The 12,294-nt window shown below is 48.0% G+C and overlaps 2 protein-coding genes across 3 annotated transcripts in view; one reads left to right on the top strand and one right to left on the bottom strand.

The window, feature by feature from the left end:
• The window catches only part of SLC1A4 (solute carrier family 1 member 4), an 84,183-nt gene that overhangs the window by 71,517 nt on the left and 372 nt on the right, over nucleotides 1-12,294 (bottom strand). The window lies entirely within an intron of this gene.
• The window catches only part of SERTAD2 (SERTA domain containing 2), a 79,380-nt gene continuing 78,876 nt past the window's right edge, over nucleotides 11,791-12,294 (top strand). Inside the window, exon 1 of one of the 2 annotated variants that reach the window (XM_048297006.1) lies at nucleotides 11,791-12,145. The gene's annotated coding sequence lies outside the window, so the exon portion shown is untranslated. The remainder of the gene's footprint in view (nucleotides 12,146-12,294) is intronic. The other variant, XM_048297008.1, reaches the window with a different exon arrangement.

Here is a 12,294-nt window from a genome sequence, read left to right as displayed (position 1 = left end):
CCTGGTCACATCACACACATCAGCTGCAATAAACCTTCAAAAGGGAAACAATTTGAAATTAGGCAAACAGGAGAACAGCTTCCAAAAGGCATGAAAATTAGCTCGTTTCATGCTTAGAATAACCCCATTACCTCAATATGCTGAATGAATTATGCCAAACTTCCCATGCACGCACACACACACACAGAATCCCCCTTTGGGCTACTTAACAACAGTGAGAAATTTCAGAAGAAGCAGCTCCTGAAAAGAGAGAATGTGAAACAAAAGTGTTCTTTGGAGCAGAACTACAAAGTGTGTATCATCATGCTTTGATATTTAGAATGGCAATTGTTCTCCTTATTGTGAAATACATTTCTTTTGTACCATCAAATTCTTGAAAAAAGCTTAATCTTGCACACATTGTGCATCAGGAAACTTCTCAAATGAAGACCTCTTTGAGACACTGATCAATGCAGTGGTGAGGAAGGTCAAGAGGGAAAAAAAAGCAGCTCAGAGAGGGAAAATTATTTCCTTCCGGACAGAGAGGGCTATTTATTGTAAGCAAGGATGGGGGGAGCTTACGCTGCATTATGAGAAATGATGTTTGTGACTTAACTTCTCCTATGTAAGACCAGAGCTGGGGGGGCTGCACCCAGGTAAAGTGGCTGTAGAGGTAATTGTGCTTCAAGAGTGTTTGATGTTCTCCTCACACATGGGTGCTGTCAAACTCCACACATCTTTAAGAGCTTAAAAACCTGTTTGTGAACTTTTTTATTCCAAAGCACAGAATAAAATGCTGGACTCGCATGAAATCCTTGCCTTTTCCTCGTGTCTGCTCTTAGCTGATTCTGCATATGTGGCTAAACCATGAGTCCACTTTTTTCATCAGAGTGATCCAAAAGACTGCATGTCACCTGGAAATGACTTTGTGTCAGCACAACTCTTATTAGACATCAGAGAATCCCTACCAGCAAATTGGCCCAACCCCGGGAAAACTTCTACCCTTTCTTGCATGGAAAAGACACAAATCCAGGGTCAAATTGGATATACTTTTTCCACCACTTGCAGAAGTTTGGCTATTTTCTTCCATGTTTGAAGCAGTGGGTGGCAAATCTTGGAGAAGAAATGGAAAGGACACGATGGGAGGTCATATATGGCTAGGGAAAGGAATGTAGCAAGAAAGCTGATGAATTGGTGAAAAGAACAAGCAAGCAACCAAAAAAATGAAATAAACTTACAGAAACATGGAGAAGTTCCAGTGAAAGGGGAAAGAGAAACAATCTGGGAATGTCAGGCAGCAATGTGGACAGTATATTTAGTTAAGCCACTGACACTGGTGGGAAAAGTGACAATTGCAGGGTTTAGATCTTAATCCAACAAGGGAATTTCAGCACGGGCTTATTTTTAGACATGAGTAATCCTCATGATTTCAGTTCAGAAAGGTAGATCCCAGCTCATATCATCCTGTTGTCAGTGTGGACCTCACTGTTAGGAAAAAAAAATGTTTTAAACCTCTTTTAAGTCACATTTTATTTTTCCCTGTGAAAAAAATATACATGATCAAATTTATTCAGATTAATAAGGACATGGAGGTGGCTGTTATGAGCTGGGGGAAAAGGGGTTTGAGGTTTCCTGTGGGCTGAGACAGGTCTGCCTGGGGAGCCTGCTCCTGCTCTGGTTGTGTTTTGCTGAGAGCAGGCAGAGCTGGAAAAGCAGAATGATGGAGACACTTCTGGCATGATGGAGTGAGCAGCAGGACATGGGCACCCAAGACATCACATCCTCAGGAGTGGGACTTGTCTGGTGTGGAGAAAAAAGGACAGGTCACAACTGTGTCCACCCCAGGCTGTTGCAACCTGTACAGAAGATGGCTTGGGTGGAAAGAGAAACAGAAGAGCACATCTGAGGGGGAGCATTGAACATTCAGTGTACAATTAATTATATTTACATTTGAGATGAGATAATATTATTAGAGTGATTTATTGATTGCTTCCAAGTCCACTGTCTCCTCTTAAAAGTCAGACTAGACAGAAATTTCATATAAAGTATTTTATTCACTGGATTTTAGGGTGGTTTTTTTGGAGGGGGAGGCAGGATTGCTAGTTCTTTCTGCATCCATCCTTTTAAAATGCTTTCAACAGTAAGTGTTTTGAAGCTTTCAGACACTGAGAAAACAGTGATGCTTGGAGTCACCCACCTTCAAGTGAGCTGTTCCTATGTGGAGATGGTCCTACTCTCCCTCAGTGACATTTTATCACTTGCTGCAAGCACTGCAGTGTCCCCTGACACAGCAAAGCCCATCACAGGCTGTTTGTTATGTGCCAGTGATCTCCACTGACACCAGAAAGATTAACCACAACCTCATTATCCCCTTTTTGTGCTGGGCTTTGTACTGGTAAACCTGCTGGTTATTGAAATACCCACAGAAAACTGCACCTCCTCCTGCAGAGGTTGCACTTAGCCAAGTCCATACGGCTCCAGAGCTTCAACATCGTCAGGGAATTTAGGAAATTAGGATGCCTGAAGGGGTTGCTGGATGCAGTGCAATGTCATGGAGAGATGGTTCCTCCACTGGACATTCATGTGGCACCTGTGGGCCCCATGGAGAGCCCCAAATCTGGGAGAAATTATCACCTTCCTTGAAAGGGAGCACATCTCAAGGCATTGGCTGATCAGAAAGACCTGCCTGTGTCAGTCTGGCATCTTCTGCTGAACAGGTTGGTTTTTAGCAAATAGACCCATATAAGAAGAATTTGTCAGCAGGTTACTCTGCTTCTTTCCATTGGATTGACGTCACCAACTTCAACAATGTCCCATAATTTAAAATTTATTTTGGAAGAGGGTTGAAACCAGTCAGATTTGGCTAGTCCATCCTCATCCTTTTATCAGTGACATCATGAGTCACTGAAATTTAGGAAATCAGGAAAAGATAAGGAGAACTCCATTAACTGGGCTCCCACAAATATACATCAAATTGCATCTAAGTTTGCCAAACCTTCCAAGGAGGAATTAAGGAATACAAAACAGATGGAGAAATGACTGATATGAAGCAGGTCAGATGCTCAGAAAATATAGCAGTGTTGCAAAAAAAAAAAAGGGGGGGGGAATAACTGGAGTCTCATTTTAATCAGTATAAAAATTCAATCCCATGATTATGCAAGCATTTTATACTGTCTTAGATACAAGTTCTGTGGAAGAAGTGCTTTATCATACCGTGCTGCTATGGGGCTGAGAGCAGGAGCTCAGGAAAGCAAGGTCCAGGTCTTTTCTCACCCCAGCCCTGAAATCTGGATTAGACAGCAATGGTTTAAAAAGATCAGGCAGGAGCAGCAGCTTTATTTACGGGAGGGTTATCACCATGGTGTGGAGTGATGGTGACAGTGATGGGAAATTTGGGCTAGAAATGCTCACTAGCATCCCTCAGACTTTTGCCTTTAGTCAGCTTTGAGAGCAGTGTTTAACCCTGCAGAGAAGGGATCACTAAGTGGTGGCACTGACCCAGCCTGCGCATCTTGCCCAACTTCAGCTCCTCTTCTTCCTCCTCTGACCTTTCACTATGGGGAGAGGAGGAGTGAGGTGGGGGAGCAAACAACACAGCAGGACTCCAGAAATCCTCCCAGCATCCAAGTCAGGAGGAGGCACAGACCTTGGACACCCATTTATTCCAGTAAGAAGCATTTATCAGTGCTAACCGGGCAGTCGCAAGAGCAGGAACCAGAATACACTTAGCAACACTGGGGCGAGGCAAGGCGGCTTGTAGGGACGCGTGGATCATTTCCCCCCCTTTCTCCCCGAGCCTGACTGCGGCAGGCAGCCTTCAACCCCGTTTGCACCTCCCGGCCTCCCTCTCCCGGCTCCATCCCTGCCAAGCCCAGCTGCTCGGCTCGGGGTGCCGCCGCAGCTCCCGCTCCCCCTGGCACGGCTGCTGCGGAGCGGGGACGGGGAGGGCCCTAGTGACGCACCCGATTGGTATTAGAAGACTTCACTGGCTATTTATAGGCCCCCACCGACCGCAGAAAGCTCTTGGCCTCGCTTTTTCTCCCTCCCTCCCTCCCTCCATCTCACTCACTGGCTTTAGCTCAGCACAGGAGGGGGAGCAAAAGAAATGCTGTCAGTAAACCAGCGAGTCCAAGTGCGACATTCCCAAGCACAGCAAAATTTCTGCTCCTCCGCTAGCAGATTCAGTCTGAACAAATTATTTCCAGCATGCCGGCCTTTCACTCTGGTGTTCTTTCCTCCTTTTCAGCCTGCATTTCTTTCCCGTTTTGCCTTTTTTTTTTTTTTTTCTTTTTCCCTCTCTCTCTCTGCGCAGTTTCACTTTCCAGTTCCTGGCATTGGCTTGGCTGTTCCTCAGCAGGGCTGGATACAGACCAGAGAGGGGGAGACCTCTCTATTGAGCTTGGCAGATTGCCCCAGTTCCTGCCAGGAGCTTCCCTGCGTGTCTCTCTCCAATACCCAGGCTGAGCCTTGACCCTTATTTTGGCCCACGACATCTAATGCTCTCCTGACTGCAGGGTCTGGCTTCAGCTCCCACGGTCACCGTCTGAAGGACAGACCCATGGTCCCCACCCTTGTCACCCACGTCTCTCCAGCCCCTGCCCTGTTCCCGTGCCGGTGGGTGAATCACTGAGGACTAAGCAGAGCTGTGGATGGAAACTGTACCCACGCATCGACCCTGGGTGCTCCTTCAGCGTGGAAAACCACAGCAATAAGTTTTAAAGTGCTGTTGTTGCAGAAGCACAGTCTGCTCCAGTTTGGGGCAGAGGCGGCATTTGGAAATGCGAGTAAAAAATTGGTACACCTGGATACGGCCAGTGAGGTAAAAACAATGCCTAGTGTCCACAGCAAAGGCACTGATGGAGAAGTAAAGCCATTTATAATCACTTCAGCGAAGTGAAAAATAGAGGTCACTGGAGGTGCACATCCATTCTTTTTTTAACAAAACAATGCTGATTTTCACAATATTTATTGTCAGAAGCATTTCTAACAGAAACACTCCCATCTGCGTGCAGGCCCTCAGGTTTACAACAGAGGTAAGAGACAACGACTGTGGGAATTAAATCTGGAGCAAGCCATTTTTCTTCCACTTGCTCACTGAATTAACCATTGCCCCACCTAAGACACTCCGTTCCTTGCAGCTCCATCAGCACTTCAGGGCCAAAGCAATTAAGGGGTGGGAGTGTCTCGTCAGTCTTATCTTTAGGTAAATCACTTCACCTCTCAGTTTTTGTATGGCACCCTGCTCCACACTTATCTGTGGACTTGCAGGCTCTGGGGCTATCTCCCACTGCAGGGCAGGATGTACAGCATCAACTCCAGGCACATCCCCAGAGGGCTGAGGCTTGCAGCAACGCTGGCAGACAAATAACAGGGCCAGGGTCGGAGAGCTGCTGCAAGCAGCTGGTCCCAAAGCTAATGCATTATGTTTTTCAAATTTATTATTATTTGTAGTATTTACTATGTCCAGTTCTGGGCTCTTCAGTACAAGAGACGTGGAGATCCCGGTCCACCTCCTGGTCCAGCAGAAACAAAGTTGATCAAGGGACTGGAGCCCCTCCCTGCTGAGGAAAGGCTGAGGGAGCTGGGCCTGTTCAGGCTGGAGAAGAGACACTGAGAGGGAACCTCATCCGTGTGTGTCAGTGTCTGCAGGGAGGGCTCAGAGGATGGACCAGGCTCTGCTCGGCGGTGCCGGGCAATGGGACAAGAGGCAGCGGGCAGGAACTGAGGCACGGGAAGTTCCACCTGACCATGAGGAAGAGGTTCCTCACTGAGCAGTGCCCGAGCACTGGGACAGATTGCCCAGAGAGGCTGTGAGGCCTTCCTTATTGGAGATATTCCAGAAGAATCCAGACACACTCCTGTGCCACGTGCTCTAGGACAACCCTGCCCGAGCAGGGAGGTTGGATCAAATCACTGTGGTCCCCTCCTATATGACCCAGTCTGATTCTGTAGCTCATCAAAATGCAGATACAGTAATTCATTTGAACCTGGGGATGGTGCTTAACATTTGGCCACAGAACCAAGAGCATTTTACTTTTTCTTGACAAGCTTGTCCCTTCATAATTTTCCAATCCCATTTCTAAACCTCAATGCGAATGAGGCTCTTGCTAAAGGTGTCTTACTTGCAGCTGTGTCATGACCAGGTCACACGGGCTGAAAAACTGGGTAAGAGAAAGGAAATTCTTATTACCTCTATGCAGCTCCTTTAGAGGCTTCACAGAATTGCATTTGCTGTGTCTGACAAGGTGAGTGGACTGCCAGTGGTCAAAAACAAGTTGATGGGAAGTGGATGGGAAGTGTCCTGGCAAAGGGAAAGCACCCCTTCTCATCTGACCGTGCTGGAGGGTGCATGGTGTGGCACTGAAGAGCCATGTACTCTGCTGACCTCTCTCCTCCCACTCTGCAGAGCTGAAAGCCTACAGACCCTTTTTAGAGTCAAATCAGTACATATGGATTCCCCTTGCCACAAGTGGCAGCCAGGACACTTCAGCGTTGCATCCTTCTCAACTTGGATATGCTCTAGCCCTGCCTTGAAAACTGCACGGTCACCCTAGAAATGTGGGATAAGCCAGTAAAATTTCAGGATGCCTCTGGAAAGCTGTTTCAAAAGCAGGTCAGAAGCAACAGCCTGCACATGAAAATTTTTATTTATTCCCCAGTTCCTACTTCTTCAGTTTTGGAGAGGCACATTCATAAACCATAAAAGCAAATTATCCCTTCACCAAAGATCCAGTCTTGACCTTTCCGCAGCACAATTAAAATGTGAAAGCACTTTTGCTGTATGACTGAAATTGTTCCTTTCATTTACACGCCATTTTCTGCCAGCAGCAGAAAGGTGGTCATGACTCACAATAAATGTCTGGTCGTTCTCCTACAATAAAATCCTGATTTTAAGGGACTTGCAACTTGAGCTGGACAAACACCTCATAAGATGTAACTCTTGAATTCAGCACCCCTGTCCACATGCAGCTTTGTTTCCTCCAATTTTTGCGTGTGAAATTTTCTCACTGGGGGTTTCCTAGAAGTAAATCTTGTTCTCATGGACCACACGAAAGCATCCCTGCTACAAGTACCTGACGCATTTGACAGAGGAATGTGCTTGTTTCATTGCTATAATTTATGGTATTTTTGCCAGTGCTACAGTTATGCCACTCCATTCCTAAGCAGGAAAAACCACACAGGCTCTGCCTTGGATGGGCTGCAGTCAGATGACAGCTGGTAATGCTGAGGTGCTGCAGGTGGCACACATGGCTGGGGAAGCTTGCACACAAGCACCCAGTAGGCATTTCACAGGTCTACATAAAAGTTCTGCTAATTTCTACAAAAAAACCCCCCATGTTTAAATTGCAGTTCAGACTTTGGACTTAAGAGCGAAGTGCTCACCATTGTGTTTTAATTTAGTAAATGTCATGTGGTTTCTGGTAGTGGAATAATACAAGCAACTCAGTGTGTTATGCATTCATGGATTAGGTTGGAAATGTTTGTAAACCAGGCAATAAAGCTGTATGAGCAGAAGTATTGACAAGATATTAGTGAACTAATTTGAGTTTTAAAATGATGGGAGAAGTTGGTGTTTGGCAGTGCTGTACAGGGTCACAGACACTGGACAGCTGAAAACATTATAACCAATAGAAGCAACATGGTCCAAGGTGAAGAGCAGCTTACAAATGGGTATAAATGGCATGAATTAGGGATAAAACATCACAGATTTTTTCACCTTTAGGCAAAGGAGGGTCTGTTTTCTTGCAACAAGAGCTCTGGATCTTCGCTCCTGGTCATTTGGGAAGCAAAGGGATTGGGAATGTGGTGCTAAATTGCCAAAGAACACACATGAGCCTGATTATGTGGTGGTAGTAGTAACATTAAACTTAAATCTCAGTCCTTCAAACTACACAATTATATTGTATGTCCTGTAACAAACCCAGTATTTTCCATGTAACTATTTAGAAAGATGAATGTCTTTTAAAAAAAGTAAGCATATTACACTGGTATACCTTTATTCCCAGTTCTACTTTACAGTTGCCAACAGAGAAAGAATCAGAAGTACCCAATATCTACATGAAATGTATAAAATGGCAATTATCTCTGTTTCAGCAGACAGTATTGTTATTTCTTTGCTAAATACAGATGGTCTCCTAGAATCTATAAACTCATTGCAGCTGGACAATGTTTATAGGCCTATGGCAGAGGATGGTTTTCAAAGGAATTTAAATATTGCAGGGAGTGGTTTTATATTCCAGGGCCCCAAGTTTGTTTTGTGATAGCAGTTTAGTTTCACTGTTGCTCAAGAAAGGAGCCCTCTGTTCAAGAGGGAAATGCAGAAGGTGTGAAGTGAACAAATAAAATGTTCAATTTTCCATCCCTAGCAGAGCAGAGGAGTAGGAATCAGCACGGCAGAAAAAGAGACAAGACTGGATAAACAGCAGAGATACAAATCCTGAACAAATCAGACACGTAATACTGGTTTGCATTCCCAGAACATAAGTTAACACCTCGTAAGATGACTGTGTTTCTGAGATAAAATTTTGCTTTCCATGAATACCCTCTAAAACAGGCTTTAAAATCTTTCCATAAACATTTCAAGCCACTAGTCGAATTGAAGGGAATGTTTTCAAAAAGCAAATACAGCTGAAGGAAAGTCACTGCTTTTATTCACTTAAAAGTGAGTATTTGCAGGTCTTTAAAGGTATTCCCCAAGGTCAATAACTAACTAAACAATCTTATTTTGTACACATCTGTGGTGCAGTAAAAAAAAACAGGCTCCAAGGTCTTTGTGCAAAACTATCAACAAGATCATCTCAATTGTGCTCAGAAGAACAAATGTTTCTAGCAATTGTTCTCCTCAACATGATACACACTTTCTGGTGCTCCCTAGAGGTAGTTGAAAGTGAAGTTTATGTCACCAGGGCACCTACACAGGATCAAAGGTTTCTGACTGCTTGGGATATGCATGGATGTGAGCAGGGAGGGATCAGGCCCCTCTTGCCAGACCCTGAACTGATTCAGGCTTTGAAACTTCAAACCCATGAGCTTCAGGGGAATTGCTCCCTGCTTACAAGGGTGGAAGAGCTGCACCAAGCCCCTGGGACCTACCGCAGCTACAGGCACACTGCACCTCCAGCAGGCCTGGCTGCCCGAGCTTCTTTTAAGTCTGGATTTTGTGGTTTGGTTCTCTCAGGTAAAGCCAGAGCCAAGCCCATGACACACTTCCTGCAGTTTTGCCCCACACACAAATTACAGGGGGACAGCTGCTGGATCTCCCAGCCGGGACACCAACTACCCCTGCTGAGCTGGTCCTTGTCCTGGTTTAACTGTGAGCACTCCTGAAGCAGTTTGGTAGAAACGCTGTAACTTCTAAGCTCAGTCTAACTGAGGAGTAGCTTGGCGCAGATCAGCTGAAGCAAACACAATCCTAAACAACCAAACTTGCAAACCCCAAACCAAACCACCTCAGAGAGAAATCACCTTCGGCAGACAGGCCGCGTTTTCACTTTTCTCTTGTAGCTGTGAAATTGAGACTTTCAAAGTAAAAGCCTTCATACAATTGCTGCCCTGCCAGCGCTGGCCCTGAAAAACCCTGCTGTATGTCGGGAAAGCTGCAGTGCTGTGATGATATGAAATATTCCCTCGGCTGCTGTCTCTGGAAGTGTGTGCAAAGCCCCCGTGGAAGGCTGTACAGAGGCACAGGATGATTGCTTATAGACTTCCACCAGCCAGAAACAATCGTGCCCAAACTCACGAGCTCAATTTCTGTCTCGATTCTGTCAGATTATTGCTGTTAAGGAAGGCACAGCTACGAAAAGTCTGCCCTGAGATTCCCACCCTTTTAATTTCTTTGAAGAGGTATGTGTATGTGTGTGTGTGTGTGTGTGTGTGTATATATATTCATCTATCATTGAATGGTGAATACTCTGTTCATTCTGTTTGCCACACTACACAGGACCTGATGCAAAGCCCTCTTTAGTGCAGCGTTCAGAAGTCTCTAAGCATGAATCAGTGTGACCACTGCCGAAGGCTGCAGAACCTTGCACGTATTTTAACCTCTTGCTAATGGCAGGGGGGAAAAAAAAGACGACAGATCCTAAATTCTCTGCTTTTGCTATCAATTCAAAGATGGAAGTCACTTATAAACATCCTTCATTATTCCCAATGATTACTTGAAAAGAAAACCTTACCCCCACTGTCTTTTTTTCTTCCTTTTTTTATTCCAACAGGATGGTCTTAAAGGTCTTATTTTCCTCTCCTTTCATATTAGAGCAATTTGAGTACTGTCCATCCTGGATTCCTTGCAAGACACTACGGCAAGGCTGGCAGAATGGGGCCTTAGAGGCTAAGACACAAATCTGAGAACCTTTTTTTTTTGGTGTATGATTTGACAATTCCTGCTTCAAATGAAGAACTGTGAAATCTCCCCTCCAACTCCCCTGGATTTCAATAAAAGCAAGCAGGAAAAAAACTGTAATTAGTCCCACCATTTCTAAAGTGAAAAACATGAATAAATTATTGCAGGTTACCATTTTTCTGCTCTTCAATTACCATGAATGTCAAAATAAGAAAAAAAAAAAATCTCTATTTATAGCAGTCCATTGATAGAACAAGTTTTTAAAGCAAACAAAATTGTATTTTTCCAGCCTGTGAAAACGCCAATGTAGTCCCTTATTCTGTTATCTTATTATCTTACAGAAGTCTATCACCTGTTTTATGCTTTAACTGCAAAAAACAGGTCTTAGTGTAAGAGTTTGTACATAGAGATGAACAGGTAAAACACAATTTGAGTATCTCATTTCCTTCACGGGGATTAAAATTTTGGTACGGTTCCAGTATTTGCTGGAAACTCCTACTGGGCATTACTTCCTCACCGTACCCAAAATAAATTCCTCCAAAATGAATCATTTGTGATAACAGCGTTGCTTTTTTACACCACTGACGCTGCTCGTACCTGTCAATTCCCCCCCAGCAGCAGGAGAGAGGAATTGCACTGCCAGCGCTATTATTGCTCTCACTTTTTCATTCACCGGGTCAAATTTTGATATCGTGCCGGATCCTGGGATGTGCTTTGTTCTCTAAAATTCTGTCAAAATTAATAAACAACCAAGACCTTGAGCCGAGACACCTGTCAAATACATGCAACCCCCAACCTCCCACTTCCAGACCCCGGTGCCCCGGGGGAGGCCGAGGCTCTCCCGGCCGAGCTGCAGTCCCCTCCCCAGGCTTTTCACCGCCGCCAGCAGAGCCTCCCCGGCTCTCCCCGGACCAGGCCCCGGCTCCGCTCTCCTTCCTCCCGCGGGAAACGACCTTGGCGGCGCCGGGGCCAGCCCCGATCCGCCCCGGCCACCTCCCGCTCCGCAGGCGGCTCCGGGGCGAGCCCTTCCCCTCCCCAGGGTCTCGGAGGCGCCGGCCCCGCCTCGCTCGCCGAGGTTCCGCCGCCCGCGGCCGCCGCCCCCGCTCCCTGCGTGACCATCTCCCCGCCGCGCCCCCGCGCGCTCCCCATTGGCCGGCCGCGCCGCCCATCAACCCGGTCCTCGGTGCTGATTGGTCGCAGGCCAGGCCGGCGCGTAGGTCCCGCCCCCGGGGCTCCCCCCGGCCCTCCCCGGCACTTGGCGGCGGAGTGTCCTCAGAAGACTCGCTGGGCCGGAGGGGCCGCTCCGCCGCTGGCGGCCGGCCCGCGCTCCCATTGGCTGCCCGTCCTGCCAATCAGACTGGCCGCGGCGCGCCGTTGGCTGCCGGGAGGCCGTGGGGCGGGGCGCTCCCCCCGCCCCCGCCCGCGCGGTGCCGCCCTGTGACCAACTCCCGTGTGTGAGTCACGGCAGCGCCGTCAATGCCGTGTGCGGGCGGGCGGCGCTGCCTGGGCTGCCCCGGCCCCCCTCCCCCGGCACAGGGCTGGCGGGCCGCACTTGTCACCGTGTCACATCCTCCCCGCCGCCTGCCGACCCGGCTCACCCTCCCCAGCTCGGCCGCCGCCCGGGGCCGCCGCGGCGGCATGGGATAGAGCCGGGCACAGCCGCCCCCGCTGCTCGTTTCACACTGACCTCCCCGCGGTTTAAATCCCTCCTCCGCGTGTCCCCCCCGCCGCCTCTTCGCCTCCCCCGCGCCCCCTCTCTCCGCCGAGCCCCCGCTCCCCCGGGCGCCTCCCTCGCCGGTCCTCGCCGCGGAGCCCCCGGAGCGGGTGAGTGCCGGGCACGGCCCTCCCGGGCTCGCTGAGGGGGCTGGGGGTGCGGGGGGCGCGGGCCGGGGCAGCCCCGGGCTGTGCGGGGCCGCCACCGACAACTGTTCCAAAGTTGGGGCATTCCCCTCCCAGCGCAGCCTGGCACTGCC

This window comes from Corvus hawaiiensis, chromosome 3 (assembly GCF_020740725.1).
Source record: "Corvus hawaiiensis isolate bCorHaw1 chromosome 3, bCorHaw1.pri.cur, whole genome shotgun sequence".
Lineage (NCBI taxonomy): Eukaryota > Metazoa > Chordata > Aves > Passeriformes > Corvidae > Corvus > Corvus hawaiiensis.
The sequence above is the reverse complement of the archived record's forward strand: the minus strand, read 5'-3'. Positions and strand labels throughout refer to the sequence as shown.